This window comes from Lissotriton vulgaris, chromosome 4_1 (genome assembly GCF_964263255.1).
Source record: "Lissotriton vulgaris chromosome 4_1, aLisVul1.2, whole genome shotgun sequence".
NCBI lineage: Eukaryota > Metazoa > Chordata > Amphibia > Caudata > Salamandridae > Lissotriton > Lissotriton vulgaris.
The window spans coordinates 1,034,920,754-1,034,933,542 of NC_141691.1; positions in this window are offsets into that span (position 1 = coordinate 1,034,920,754).

Sequence of the window (12,789 nt, forward strand, 5' to 3'; positions counted from 1 at the left end):
ATGAGGCCTCATATTTTACGAATTGAACAACTTACAGCAATTCTGGGAAGACGTTTTTATTAGGATTTCTCCATTTATGTCTGTAACATTCGATCCATCACCTATGTTGGTTTTATTTGGTTCCTCGGGAAAGGTGAAATGGGTAACATAATATCAGCAGTATTTAATACTAATCTCCACAGTGGTAACTAGGTCACTTGTCCTGCAAAATTGGAGAACAGATAAGCAACCTAGATGATCACTGGCTTAATAAAATGCGCAGAACATTCAGATTCGAGGAGGCCTATGCTAAACGTGTAGGAGCTACTGTGAGATTCAGAGCTATCTGTCAGAATTTCTCTACCTATTGTGTCATGGAGGAAAGAAAATTATGAGAGTCAGGTGTTTTATCGGAGCCACTTTCTGCATCTCATTTTATTAGTAGCTGCTGTCAGCCATAGTTGCACTCTCAATAGCTTTTGATATTGATTTGCGAAATTTTATGAAGGTATCATTCAGATATCAGTTAAACTCAGCACTTTATTGAACAATACGCCCTTCTACAAGCACAATGTACTTTGAATACGTTTCTAAACTTCTTTGTTTGTTAGGATACCAGCACACTGCACTTTCTATAGGCTCTGATCTAACTGCCAGGCTGTGGTAGTCATTTTATAGCTATTAAACCTATTGTAGTATTTAATTTAAAAAAATGATTTTGCTGCTAGTCTTATATGCACTTTAAATAGATTATACACCAGCCTGATGTAGTTATCGTAGAACGTAGCTATCGATTATACAGTAATAATCATGTACGGACATATGTATTTGAGGGGAATCACTGGGATAAGCTTAAGCATCTACCATAGTTTGATAGAGGCTACTGAGAAATATGGTATATATTATGCTAAATTACATATATATCTTTTTTGGGGAGTATTTGTATTATTGCTATTAATTCAGATCTATTAACGTATCTCCATGGAATCTAGAGATGTTATCAATTGAATAACTGTTATTTGTGTCTCTTGTTATTTATTCTGTAATACCACGTATGCTGTTTGCTTGCTTTCGTTTGTTTGTTTTCCTGTTCTAATAAAAAAAAATGAAGCGTGTGCCTTACACTGTTCTGCCTCACATAATAGTGTTTGGGAAATTTCTCATTTTATTTTGTTTTTTATTCTGTCTACTCTACATTTTGCAAAATAGCTAGACATGTGTGGATTTTCAAATGATCAAAATTAAAAATAAATAAAAAAGTTACTTTGTTAAGCTCTAAGCATAATTATCATGGTATTTTATGTTATGGTATGCTATGTTATGTAAATTCGTAGAGTGCAGCTAATCAACCATGAGTGTATCCAGGTGCTAAATAGGGTAGGCCTGGGGGGGTGTGGAGGGGATCATCGATGTTTCTTCTGGAAGAGCTAAGTCTTGGGGTTCTTTTGGAAGTCCAAGCGGGGGGAGGAGGTTCTGTGGTATTTTTGGAGACCCTTCCAGGTCTTGGCTGTGAGGTATGAGAAGGAGCATTCTTCGCTTCTGGTCTTCTTGATGAGAGGGAGGTGTGCTCTTGACTGGGTTCAATTAATTAATCAATCAGGGTTCGTGAAGGGCAGCTACTCACCCAAGAGGTTCTCAAGGTGCTTGGGGGTGGCTCCATTGAGTGCTGGGGTCATCCGTAGAGCCAGGTCTTGAGGTCGTTCCTGAACTGGTGCACTATGGGGGGTTGCCAGGGGTGGAGGGGGAGGTCGTTCCTGGCCTTGGCTGCGAGGTAGGAGAAGGATTTTCCTTCCTTTCTGACCTTGTAGATTTATTTATTTATGTTATTTATTTATAAAGTTTTATATAGCGCAAACAAGATCCTGAGGGATAACAGAACAATTTACAATATGATGGGAGGAAGGACAATGGCAATATCTATAACAATATCTATAAGAAAAAGGGAGAGAAAGAAAATACAGTGCAAAATACAACTAGGAGGGTAATACAATAAACAGGTGTAGGCGGGCAGCAAGGGTGAGACACAGTGTACAATAAGGGGGAGTTGTATCAAAGATAAGAACAAGGGCAGCAGGAGCAATGTCAATGGGCCAGTGAGTCTAACCCTATTAGGGTACGAATGTATTCAGTAGGAATGTTTTGGCTACCACTTTGAACGCCGTCAATGAGCAAATTCTGCAAACTTCCGGTGGAAGAGAGTTCCAAATCTTAGGGGCAGCTCCAGAGAAGGCTTGGTGACAACTTCTCTTTTTATTAAGGATGACTACTTTCAGGAGGAGGGTAGAGGCGCTTCTTGAAGCTCTTACGCCACAGGATAGTTTACATTTTTGCGCAAGGTACGTAGGAGTGTTAATGTGAAGTGCTTTGTGTGTAAGAACAGCAATCTTTAATTGAATTGATGCTTCAAAGGGCAGCCAATTGAGGGATTTTAGGACTGGGTATATATGATCATTTAGCTTGGTATCTGTAACCAGTCTAGCAGCCGCGTTAAGTGAAGCCCTTGGTGGAGCCAGGGTGTATTTGGGAAGGCCACAGAGGGTAGCACTGCCGTAGTCTAACCTCGGCAAGACAAGCGCTTGGACCACTTGCTTGAAATCATTTAGAGGAAGAAAAGGTTTGATATGTCTGAGTGAGCTCATCAAGTGGTTGGCTCCTTTACATTCATTGCTGTTATAAACTTTCATGTTCAAGTCTTGGCTGTGTCTATGATGAGAGGAGTACAGTTAAAAGCAGTGATGTAACCCAGCCAGAGGTCTAGCTTGGGGATGAGGTTCGGAGGGGAGATGAGCAGGAATTCTGTTTTAGAAGTGTGTAGCAGGAGATGATTCTCCGTTAACCAGTTTTGAGTAAACATTAGGGTAGTATTGAGTGAGATGGTGTTTTCCGAGGATGAGATTTTCAGATATAGTTGCGTGTCATCCGCTTACATGTGGAAGAGAATGTCCATGGAATTTAGAGAATGTTCCAAGAAAAAGTTGAAGAGGATAGGAGATAAAGCGGATCCTTGGGGACCCCCATGCGTACGGGAGAGGGCTAGGAGAGAGAGTGGTCTGCCTTGACTCTTTGAGTTCTGTGATGAAGGAAGGATGAGAACCATTGTAACACCTGATCAGAAAAACCCATTTTGCAGGATTGATAGGAGGTTGTCATAATTAACCGTGTCTAATGCGGAGGAAAGGTTGAGGAGGATGGGGAGGCTGGATTCATTTTGGTTGAGCATTATTAAAATGTCATCAGAAACGTGAGTGAAACCTGATTGATGCTGGTCTAGGAGTTGGTAATTCTCTATCTGAGCACAGAGTTGGGATTGCAAACCTTTATTCTAGTAGTTTCGCTAAAGTGGGGATGTTGAAAAAGTGGCGGTAGTTATTGAGATCAGATTTGTCAGCGTTAGTTTTTTTAGCATGGGTGTTAACTGAGCTGCTTTTTTGCCATTCTGTGATCATGCCTAGTCCATGTGTGGGATGAGTTTATTCTTGATTTCTTTGAAGATAGAAGGGGGCAGTGGGTCACTGAAGTGGTTGGAAGGATTGATATTCTGAAGAATCTTGAAGATATCAGATTCACTAAATTTGGTTAAGGTGCCCCATGATGCATTGTTGTTGGAGTTCGTGGAGGTTGATTTATGAAGGTAGTAGAGCCTTCTTAGCGGCAAGGTCAATAGAGATGATTCTTTCTCCTTGAAGAAGGCGGCAAGATCATCGTAAGAGGGTGGGTTGCCACCAACATCAGATTGGTTAGACCCAACAACTGATTGTTGTTTGACAAATTCAAAGAGTTTCTTGGGGCTGTTTGCTGCTTGATCCAGTTGATGTCTGAAGTAGGTCGCCTTAGCACTCTTGATTTGTTTGTTGTAATGGCTCCTGGCATCTCTAAGGAGTTTTAGTTGGTCCGAGGAGGGATTGACTTGCCAGGACCGCTTAAATGTCCTAAGGTTGCGGCGTTCTGAGTTTAAGTTTTTGTTATACCAAGGTTTGGATAGTTTGTTGAAGCATTTTTTTGTTAGAGTGGATCAATATTCTCCATAATGTTGGAGATGATCGAATTGTAGGTGTCGGTGAGTGATTGTACCTCAACCATGTCAGCTTGGAAGGAGAGGGCAGATTTACAATGGGCAGCTAGTTTGTCAGAGTTTATTCCTATTAGGTCCCTTTCCAAATCTTAGATTTTAGAGGTTGAGCCTTCCTCATCAATACCTCCCTGTTGATATAAAGGAGGATGCAGTGGTGGTCGGACCAGTCACAAGGGGTAGTGGAATCTATGGAGATAGACTGCTCTTTCGAAATAAAGAGGTCTAATGTTTCTCCTTTGATATGAGTTGGTTGGTCACAGTGCTGAGTCAGTTCTTGATCAATTAAGAAAGATTTAATGCAAGATACAGCGGAGTTGTTGGGGGTTAGACCAATGAAGGTGGAAATGACCAAGGAAGATTTGAGACACCGCTGAGTCCACATTGTTAGAGATGATTTCCAGTGGCTGCTCAATGAAAGGAAGATCGTCACCCGGGGGTAGTAAGAGGTGTGAAGTTTGCAAACCGGTAGGTTAATACTCAATATAGTGAGACAGAAGTATTCACAGGAAGTGGGCGTTGAGGAATCTGATTGAGAAACCGAGAGTGTGTTCCTGTGAATACATGCTAAACCCCCACCCAGATTCAAAACTCTGTCAAGCCTAATTATGTCATGAATAGGGGGTACTAGGAGGTCTAAAATAGGAGTGAAAGCCGGATTTAGACAAGTTTCAGTGAGGATGATAATGTCTAAATCATTGTGTTGAATGAGGTTGAAGATATCGGTGGCATGTTTACTGGCTGACCTACAATTAAGTAGTACACATTTAAGACAGGGTGGATTTGGGTGGGAGACGTCTGGGCAACATTCACACAGGTGAGGTTGTCAGTATTGCTGCATCTAAGATTGTGATGGGGTTCTCTGTTTGGGTTGGAAAGGATGGAAAGAATCTGCCTCAGAGGGTCGAGGTTAGGTTCGGACAAGGTTGTGCTAGAGTTTTGAGAGTTATGTGGATCAGTGGTCGAAGGGTGGGACTCAGATCCTCTGTGACAGGCGTTGGCTTTGAGTAGTGGGATAGAGTTCAGGGTGGAGGGAGCTAAAGGGTGGACCATGTGATCAGTAGTCCTAGAGGCTTCCCTAGGCCAGATCGCAGAAGTGAGGAGAGAAATGATCATAGGGAGAGGGCTTTCAGCTCATGTAGTTCAGAGCTTGGGGAGGTGGCCAGAGAGAGGTCGGCTGATCGGAGGTGTCTATTCAGTGCGTGGAAGGAGAGGCAATTGTTCAGGTATGTTGGTCCAGTATTGTGAAGTGCCTTGTGCGTGGGTGAGGAGTTTGAAGTTTATTCTTCTTTTGACTGGGAGGCAATGTAGATTGCAAAGGTGTTGGGTGATGTGGCTGCGACGCAGTATGCTGAGGATCGGTCTGGCTTCGGAGTTCTGGAAGATCTGGAGTCTGGAAGGAGTTTCTTCTTGATTCCAGCATAGAGAGTATTGTCGATGCAGATCTAAGGTGTCTGGTGGGTTGGTAGAAGTTGAAGTGGTGGTTAAGGTAAGCTGTATATCTGTTGTTGACAACTCTGTAGTTGTGGATGAGTAGCTTGAACTTACATCTTTCCTGGACTGGGAGCCAGTGGAGAATGTTGAGGTGTGGCAAGATGTAGTTATTCTACATAATGTTCAGGATGAGTTTGGTGACAGCAATCTGGGTGGTTTGGAGTCAGCGTAGGACATGGACGGGGTTTCCAATGTAGAGGGCATTACTGTAATAAAGTCTACTTGTGATAAGAGCCTGGGGGACCATTTGTCTGGTGTTCAGTGAGATCCGCTTGAAAATCTTGCATAGCATTTGTAGTATTTGGAAGCATGATGAGTTGACAGCATTGATATGTCTGCTCATGGAGAGATTGGTGTCCAGGATGATCCTGGGTTCTTGTCGTTTCACATTGTAATTTTACATATCCATGCAGAATTTTTTATTTTTTTTTTAATTTTTGAAAACCTTTATTGTGCATCAAAGAAGAACAAATACGGGCCCACAACCATCAGGCTGGCCACAAAGACTTATGAAGCACCAGTGCATGCAATACGGCGACACAGTAATACCCCATCACCATAAAAAGCATTTGAAGAGTTACACTGTAATTGCAGTAATACCGTGTCCCAGAATCAGTGAAGGTTAATTTTAAGGTTTTATGCAGCTATTAAATTCAAATCGTACTTTTTCTGAATCATAAAAAGAAGGAAAAAGCAAGAAGGCAGAGTCCATGTGGGAGGAGCATGACGTTCGCTACAATACACCACGCAGGAGAACAACCCAACAGTCAAGTCCCACCCAGGCAGTATGGCAGCCAGAAGTATATCCAACAAAATCTCAGTCCTAACGTCCCACCCAGCGTTCACCGCCACCCATCCCCTAGTAACCTAGACATGGACCCAGACAGAAGAAAGAAGAAAAACAACAATAAGAATAAATAAGGCACCATAGAAACTATAACTAAAAATAACTTCTAACCCCCCACCCTACACGCATGCAGAGGCTACGGCCTACCCCCCCCCCCTAGCAGTGTGTCTGTCGCCCAATAAACCCGAAATTTAGCAAGAAAGGAAAGAAAGAAAAAGGGTGCAACATCCAAGATAGAGAGAGTGAGAAAAGAGCATCCTAATCTTCAACTCTCAAAAAACAAACGAGGCAGGAGGAGGATCAATTCTAGGCAGTCCCGGTCCCCCCAGCCACAGATACATCCTCCACCCCGAACTCAAATGACATCGGCAAGCATAATGCAGATACAGGAGTGAAATGCCAATTTGCAGCGTGTGACTAAACCGGATGCAAAAAACAGTCCCAAGCCCGGCTCAACCAGCCAAGAAGCCGATGATAGAGAAAGCAGCCTAGCCCTGGCCCGATCTTGGATACATCCCCAAATACGCTCCCCGAGAGAAGCCCGCCCCCTTCAAAACAAAGAGACAATATGGCCACAGTAAGAATGAGAGTGACTCAGGAACACAAAATGGCCGTCGAAAGTCACCATAAAATCCATTGTCCGTCGTAGGGAGTCCCACCGGGACACACGGAGAGTACGAGTTCCTCAATGACAAAGGTGAAGGACACAAAAAAGGAGCCATCGAGGGGGCCAGTGGTGTCGCATATAGGTCCCGAGTCACTCGCGATGATAAAACCAACAATGTAGCAAACTCCGGCGAAAGGGGAAACAAAGTATCCCAGGCGGGACTGTCGGTCGGGCGGTCTCGGGCGCGAGTAGTGTGTGAAGCGGGCAAATCTTCCTTGCGGGCAGGAGGGAGCACTGTATCCCCACGAGGCACAGGCAGAGGCGAATTAAAGCTTTGCTGGGTCCAAATGTTGCATCCCTGCCGCAGAGCAGACGCCATGTCGTCCAGTTTCCCTACCAATACGTGGTAGCCATGGTGCATGTCAGCTCGGAAGTCACGCAGGGCACTCAGGATAGTTCCGTAAGAAATTGCTGGCTGTAGCCCCTGCTTCTCTCTTCCCAAGGAAGGAGCTAGCGAGCCGGACCCTAACACAGGCGGGGCAGCACAGACCACGGGCAGGGATGGGCGCTCTCCCCCGCGCCACGAAGCGCCAGACAAAGCCATAATAGCGAGAGTCCGGGGTATTCGCCAGGACGAGTGTGGCACGAGCGGGTGCCCAGCCGAGGGTCAATAACATCAAATGCGGTGCCAGGAAAGCACCCGTCACGGAGAGCTACCCTGCATCAGGCCAGTACAGTAAAACAGGGACTCAAGCAGCCAATGCCGAGCAAACATGGCCGAGCGACCCACGTCGCATATCTCCAGCCCCAAACAAAGGATCCGTACCTGGAGGGCGTCTCAATCCAGCAAGCACTTACACCACACCGCTTGCGACGGACCTCTACAGGCAGCGCAGTCCGGACATTGCCTCATGAGAACTGCTCCAGTGCTCGAGTCTGCAGCACCTAACGAGTAGTCCGGCCAACGCTAGTTCTCCGGGGCACAGCGGAGAGCAACCGTGCAGGCGGGGTCCAGGGCTGCAGACAATTCCGCAAATATCTCCGGCCGCCGGGCAAGCCGAGAGTCCGGGAAAACACGACTGAAGTCAGCGCCGCTTCATAAACAATCCGCTGCCGAGTTCCACCAGGATTGAAGTCAGGATGTCGGTATGGAGGAAAAAGGCCGATGGAGCCGGGAGCCTACAGGTCTGCTCCGGTCGCCATCTTGGCTCCTCCCCATATCCATGCAGAATTGATTGCATTTTAGTCTACTTTTCAGCCTTATTGGACTGTTAACCATTCTTGTAGTGATAAAATCATAAAAAGTAAAAGTAGACAGTGCTTTTTCTAGAAGGTGTCCTTGGGCTTAGGGTATGATTACATTCAACAGATTATTGACAGTTTAAGCAGACCAATATTACAAATTTCTAGAACTGTGAGCTAATATCTCCCCACCTGTTAGGTGCAACTAAAGCTTTTTTATATTGTGAGACGTATGACATACGATGAATTTATGGTCAATGTAACAGGAGGAAAACATAACTGGCTTAGATGTTAATGTAAGCAAGCAATTTTAAGACATACCCTAATAAATGAATAACTGAGAATTGGACCCTACCAGATCCTATCCCCATTAATACGGCTATTTAAACATAACACAACCAATTTCTATAAGTCAACTTGACAGTGAATTTCTTATTCTGTCTGCCTTAAAATTTGTATGCAATAACGGTTTTGGAGGTTCCAATCAGTTTCTAAATCGTCACCTCTGAAAGGTTTTATTGATGATGTAGATATGTATGCACTGAAGTACATTTTGAGTCATTCCTTTTCTGAGGAAGACATTATCAATTGTAATGCATCAGTTATAATATAATTATTCGAACCCTCAGGAGAAATATATTAATTGAACAATAATAAATGGTCAACTAGGTGATCTGACCATAACTTTCATCCAACACTGTTCTTGCTAGCCATACTAGATATGGGTATGACTCCTGCAATTTGCTGTAGCTTGATTGCACAAAATTACAGCATAAGAGTATGCAGAGTTACTTGAGAAGCGTAACCCAGCAGTTAGCAGTATTTTCTGAGAGCAAACTGCACCCTTGCATCCAAAATGGACCTAAGGATGCACTTTTCACTAAGAAAATAGCTCTAAGCACAACAGAACACAAACAGTAGCACCCAGCTGCCACTAGGAGTGCTATTGGTCTGATTATAATGCTGGTCGGACTGGCTTCTGCGGTCCTGTTGGAGGCAATCCGACGCCCGATAATATTCATGTCTCCTGCATTCTGACTGACCACTGAAAGACTACTAACTTCGACAGCCTTTCTCCGACCGCTGAGATGGCGGTCGGAGAAAAACAACACCCATAGGGCAGTGATCACTGACTGCTGTCCAGATTACAATGTGTGTTTCTGATGACCTGACCATGGTAGTGGGACCACCTTCCTTGAGCCATCTAAAAAGATGGACTTTGGGTGAATACTCACCCGTATCATCTTCTCCCCGACAGTCTCCAGCATGGATCCCATTCTCCAGGTCCCCTGCACCGCAGCAGCTGAACTTCGACGACAATGACCCTCTGGGTTCCAGAATGCCAGAAAGTCTTTAGGTGGCATGTATCCCCATTGACTGGACTGTGCACAGATCTCCACACAGCAATGGGTTACATGGTGCACAAGGCATTAAGTCAGCTATGTCATGCATGTGTTAACATATCACATGTTTCTTGTGATTTTGCATGCACTTGCAATGACATATTTTCCAGGGTATGTGTATGGCCTTAGATGAGACCACCGTGGTAGCAGAGGTTGCATCATAATATGGTGGGGGGAACTTAAGTTTGTTGTTCTTGTGGTAGATGTTTTTTTCTCTATTACTCATAATTACTCAAATGAGCATAATTGCGTTAATTTCAGTAATTTTGCAAAAAAAGAGTAAACCAAAATTATTTCAATTACTCCAGCGTGATTAAAATTTCACCCAGGCCTAACCCATACTCAGCTTGTTAAATTTCCATTTGATAGAAGGGTTTAAAATGTTAGCAAAAAAAGCACTTAGCATAACCTCAAGTGGAATGAACAGTCAATCAACATATCACACTGTTTATCAAGGACTAACTCATCTCTTACCCACTTTCCTGGGGGCAAATAGTGCTTGAATTAGTGAGTCCAGGAGAAAATCTCACTCCTGTTCATTAAAGAGCCCAGTTGCGTTCCATAAACGTATTTAAAAATGACTGTTCAGGTAATGTTTCACTTTCTGTCTCAATTTTAGGAAAGCCCTGGGTCTCCATTCACCACTTAATGGTTTAGTACGATATATGAATAGTCTTGACCTTTCCAACAACTATAGCAAATCACAGGTTATGTCGCTAGGATCCAAAAAGACTAAACTGTGATCTTTTCTTATTCAGGGCAATAGGATGTCCAGCATCCAGATTTATACCAATCTAGGGGTATTTTTTGAAGAACGGTCGGCGTGGGCCCCTTTGGTCTAAGAGATTAGCTCTGTCAATATCTATAGGTGCACTTTACTCTTTTCCAACTAGAATTAGCAATAAAACACTGAGTGCCCTTGTCAAGATCTATTAGGCCAGACCTGTTCCAGTGGCCACCTATGGTAGTGATGTATGTGGATATGTTAATAAAAAGGGAGGTCTAAGTGGAGGAAAACAGGTTCTGTGGGTGTTTGCTGGTTGCTCCTGCTTCTACCTCTGCTTTTATGGTTCATGAGGAGTTAGGGCTGCCTTATCTATCGGATCTCATTGCTCTCCACCCCTGATTAGGTGGATGAATATCTGTGCAATCAGACAACCACCTAAGTAGGGAGATAATTAAGGACTGCCTGGAGCTTGATGGGTGTATGTCAATTAAAAGGCTGACATATATTCTGGATACTTTTGTCAAGCTAGGTAGGCCTGCCCTGTTTGAGCTGCTTTCTACTGCATTTTACTATTCTGAAAGCTGCTATAACCTGGAATCTGGATAATTTTCTACTATGAAGAAACCCAAGAGGAAGGGTATTGAGCTGGAGAAACCCCTGGTTTGAGGACATGCACTGATTGTAACAAGCCCTGCAATTGAACTTCATTGGCTCAGCACTCTTAATGTCCACACCGATTCCTCCTTACAAGATTTAGGTTCAACCAGTTTCACATATTGTTGGCATTCCCTAAACCTGGATTGTAGAGCATGAGGCTGAGTCCTTGTACTTGTGACAAAGTTTGTCCCCATGAACTTTCGTATTTTTTTGTATGAATTTTATGATATGCCCTGACAAATGTTTTGATTGCACTTGCTGAAACCACTGCACTTTGTCCAGGTCAAGCCCAGCCTAATGTATTTACAGCTACTTCCAGATGCACACACAATTTATACTGTTGCTGGCTTTCTGGCCTCATCATTGAGGATTAGAAAGACTTTTGATGAGGGGCGTGAAAATATCACTTGAGAGACTTACACTCTTTTGGGGGAGTTGGTTTTATATATTAGGCATTTTATTATGTTTTATTGTTTTTGATTATTTTAGCATGTTTTAAAAAGATCTCATATGTTTATTTATTTGCCCAAGTATGCACTGTATGCTTCTTTGATGTGCTATGAGCTGAGCATAGATGTTTCGCATTAGGACCGATGTTTAGATAGTCTGATTAGGGACCGTCAATGGTGGTTTGGTTTAAGGTATATTGTTTTTAATGATTAACACATCCCTCCAACTTGTACACCAGATCTTTCTTAGGCTTTTAATGATGTAAAATGATCTTTGTTAAGACAATTTATTCCAGTTTTTGATCTGGATGTAATGTTTTTATATTGACAGATGAATGTACTTATGTTTTATGTAAGTTTATGGTCTTCTTCTTAGACCGAATAAAGTTATTTTTGAAGGCTTGAAAGTTGATCGAGGCAGCTTACCAAAACCAGGAGTTGATATCACTATGTTTAATGTTGGAGGTAAATTCTATATTCTGTCCATGAAGCTTTATTGATTTGTCAGAAGATCCAACATTAATATTCATAAGATGAGCATCATGAGAAAGGTCTTTAGAAATTTCAACACTACCTATGTCAGAGAGAGTTCTAAGGGGCGCACTTAGATGGACATTCCTGCTGCCTTTGTGGGCAGTGGACTGGCCATGTACATCTTGTGTAAGTGAATTAATATCAGTCTCTCTTATTTGAAAAGAAGCCAGATGGGTTAAGATACGAGAGATCACAGTGCTGTTATAAACCTGACTCTTGTGACAAAGGTAGGTTTATTGACTGGAAGGTCAAATAAATGTATACATTTCCAATCACGTATGTTCAATCATTGCAGTGCTGGAGTAAGGTAAAATATTTATAGCAGTCTATATCAATTTAGGCAAATATCATGATCAGGGACAAGATAAAATAAAATCTTTGAATCATGGATATGGGGAATAGTCTGTTGGGCAATGATCTACTATTGTGTTAGCCTTAGATGTGATAGCTTTTGAGGCACTAATAAAAGACGTTGCCAAAGGATTAAGTGTTTTTTTGTAAGTCCCACTATTTGTAGGATTATTTGGAAGGTATAATCTATCTAAAACTTGGCACTCATCAAGAAAGGAAGATTCTACTTTTGACTCATTGGCTGAGGGGGAAGGTCTCAATAAAGTCAGGTGGAGCTTAGGTGAAAGGTGCATTTTTAATTTCACAAGGGTTGTCTTTTGAACTGAAGAAGGGGTTCAAAGTTAATATTTACTTTCACTTTCATTGTGGGATTTTTTTAGATTTGTCTTAGTAATGTGTCACAGCTTCTTTTTATGTTATTATTCCAACT